Source organism: Electrophorus electricus, chromosome 12 (assembly GCF_013358815.1).
Source record: "Electrophorus electricus isolate fEleEle1 chromosome 12, fEleEle1.pri, whole genome shotgun sequence".
NCBI classification, from domain to species: domain Eukaryota; kingdom Metazoa; phylum Chordata; class Actinopteri; order Gymnotiformes; family Gymnotidae; genus Electrophorus; species Electrophorus electricus.
In genome coordinates, this window is record NC_049546.1 from 22970014 (window position 1) to 22973395 (window position 3382).

The window sequence follows — 3382 nt, forward strand, 5'->3', positions numbered from 1 at the left end:
GGGAAAACCTCATGGATAAACTCATCTGGAAGTGTTATCTTAGGTCTTCTAACTATTCTGAGTAATCAGTACATTAACAATGCAACACCTGTGAAAGTAGAGCTGCCTTTTGTCTCTCTCTCTCTCTCTGACTCTGACTCCATCTCTCGCTCTCTCTCTCTCTCTCTGACTCCATCTCTCTCTCTCTGACTCTGACTCCATCTCTCGCTCTCTCTCTCTGACTCCATCTCTCTCTCTCTGATTCTGACTCCATCTCTCTCTCTCTCTGACTCTGACTCCATCTCTCTCTCTCTCTCTCTCTGACTCCATCTCTCTCTCTCTGACTCTGACTCCATCTTTCTCTCTCTGACTCTGACTCCATCTCTTGCTCTCGCTCTCTCTCTCTCTCTGACTCCATCTCTCTCTCTCTGACTCTGACTCCATCTCTCTCTCTCTCTCTCTCTCTCTCTCTCTCTCTCGCTCTCTCTCTGACTCTGATTGCATCTCTCTCTCTCTCCCTCTCTCTGACTCCACCTCTCATTCTCTTTCTTTCTCTGACTCTCTGTCAAGATGGCTTTATTGGCATGAGTGTGGGAAGTACAATATTGCCAAAGCACTGGAAGCTCAGTTTCAGAACATGAAGATACTTCATCAAATGCTGCAGGATGCATCTCTCCAAGAAAGATTAGTCTTTTTTCATGTTGGATCATGTCATTGAAATGTGGGATTATATTTCGGATTTTTAATGGAAAATGTGTTGTAGGCTTTTAAATGTTTCAGAGTAAAGGAGAAAAAACATGTCTGTCTCCTCCTCGCCTGTCATGCAGTGATCACATGTTCTCTCCTCTCTGGACAGTCAGGATGTTCTGTATCCATCCTTTTCTACAGCTGGACTGAGCTCACTGAGTCTGTATCTGTTGTGTGTCTGTGACAGTGAGGATGAAACTAATTTATTTCATTTTAGTTTCATAGTCTCAATGGTCCAAATAGTTCATGTTCCTTTGCTTTATAACCTGATGTAGTTTCCGTTTAGCTGGTAAAGCACAGAACCTGTGTAACAGTAGTTAGTAGCTGTTACAGGTTTATTATAAAACAGTTCCTGTCCTAAACTCTGATTGGCTGAGCCGTGTTGGAAGCCATTGTAAAATTATTGCTATACGCAAACATATGACCACCTCACGATGAGTGGATTAATGCAAGCCTCCATTGCATAGACTAATCTTTGCCATTGTGTTGCTTAGCAACAAAGGCTTGTTAGCGGACTACATTGCCTGGTGGAAGAAGTGTTTGCAGTGAATATTATTAATAATACACTAAATTATTTATTGAGCACTGGTGTTGTTTATCATAGCGTTTTAGTCAGCATTCCACTTCCTGTCCTGCTAACACACCTGCACCCATGATAAAATCCCTGTAACATGTTTTTTGTGTCTTATTGCTGTGGTGAGTTTCAGATCCAGCTGACTAAGAGGACTGTTTCAGGGCTCAGTTCTTAGGTCTGTAGTGCCTTAACATTTAAATACAGTGTTCCTCTGGGACTGGTCTTTAAATGCAGTGTTTCTCTTTAAATGCAGTGTTTCTCTGGAACTGGTCTTTAAATGCAGTGTTTCTCTGGGACTGGTCTTTAAATAAATGTAAATGTAAATACAGTGTTTTTCTGGGACTGGTCTTTAAATACAGTGATTCTCTTTAAATGCAGTGTTTCTCTGGCACTGGTCTTTAAATGTAGTGTTTCTCTGGGACTGGTCTTTAAATGCATTGGTGGGTGTTTTCCTTTTCAAATCAGTCTGCAAAATTGTGCACATGGGTCTTCTATCAGATGCTTGTGTCATCTAGTGTCGCTATGACGACTGAGTGACCTCATACCTCACTCACATACAGTGCAATGGGCTGTTACACTATCAAATCATTTGGAGCAGATTGAAATGTGTGTATCAATGTTGTAGAATTGCCTCTTTATTACACATCGCGCTCTGTGATCTTTTTCCTTTAGTGCTTTCACTGCCTTGCTGAGACTCCCTGATGCAGTAATGATGAGGTAAGTGTAGTGTGCGCACTAAGGCGCCGCTGCTGAGAGTGAACTGGTGTGTGTGTTCCTGACATCTGGGCTTCTTTTGGAAGATTATGATATTTGTATTTTGGAGTTTTTCTGGCAGTAGTAGAAGTGGGAGATAGCAGCACTAGGTCGTCTGGACAGAGAAAGAACTGTTCTGTGGGGTGAGTCCAGGGTGATGCAGACTGTTCCACACACTGCTAACTCACTGATACTGAACAGTGTTGGACTGAGACTGCACCCCTGTCTCACTCCTCTGTCCTGAGTGAAGATATTTACCCTCACTCGCTTCCCAAATACAGTGATTTAATAACTTCATAGACGCCGCTTTGTAAAAGTTTAAAATAACATAATAATTATATTCCCTTATGCCAGACAGAGTCAAACGCCTTCTTGAAATCAACAATACAGGTAAAGATTTGATCATTTTTGTTTGGTTCACATGTTTATTGTAAATATCATCAGTCAGTCATTCTCTTATGCAGAACACTGTGTTCATTAATGAAACTCACAGGATTTCTGCTCACACAAATGCCGCTGGAATTCTTATGGGTCTAGTTTGTCTCCACTCTTATGAATTGTGGTTTTAAGCACCAATTTAGGAGAACAGTCTGGATTCAGGATATCATATTTCAGATGCTGTCGCGGTCACAAGTTTTTATTTTAAGGGTTTGAGTGTGTGTGTCAGTTCTTCTGGTGTTATTAAATAATCAAATGGGTTTTTAGTATTTATATAGTGCACTCAAACATTTGAAATTTTTCTTGATCAGCAGCTTGAATTTTGTTTTTTCTTGAATATGTCTGTGTCTCTTTGCCTCTCTCTTTCTGACTCTCTGTCCCTATCTCTGCTCTCTACCCCATTTTCTTACCCTCAGTTAGTTTATCCTGTGCACCTCTCCACTGGAAAATGCAGCCCTGTAACTATGGTAACCCCAGAGCAGGTTGGTGTAGAGATACACAATATTCTGGAGCTGGCGAGAGAGAATGGATCCACAAGCTTGTCTCTCTGCCCATCCCTGTAAACCACATCCAGTCTGAGCTCCTCACCCACAAACTCCACATCGTTAAGGCTGTTTGTGAATGTTTGCATTTTCTTTACTGTCCTCCATTCCTTGATTGAACAGAAAAAAACAGGATACATTTGTACTGGTTTCATGTCATTTGACCCACAGTGTTAAAACTGCACAGCAGTCAAGTACAGGGAAAGGAAAATCTGCTACACACAGGGTCTACCTGTTACATGGGGCCCACCTGTTACAGGAGGTCTACCTGTTACAGGAGGTCTACCTGTTACACGGGGCCCACCTGTTACAGGAGGTCTACCTGTTACAGGAGGTCTACCTGTTACAC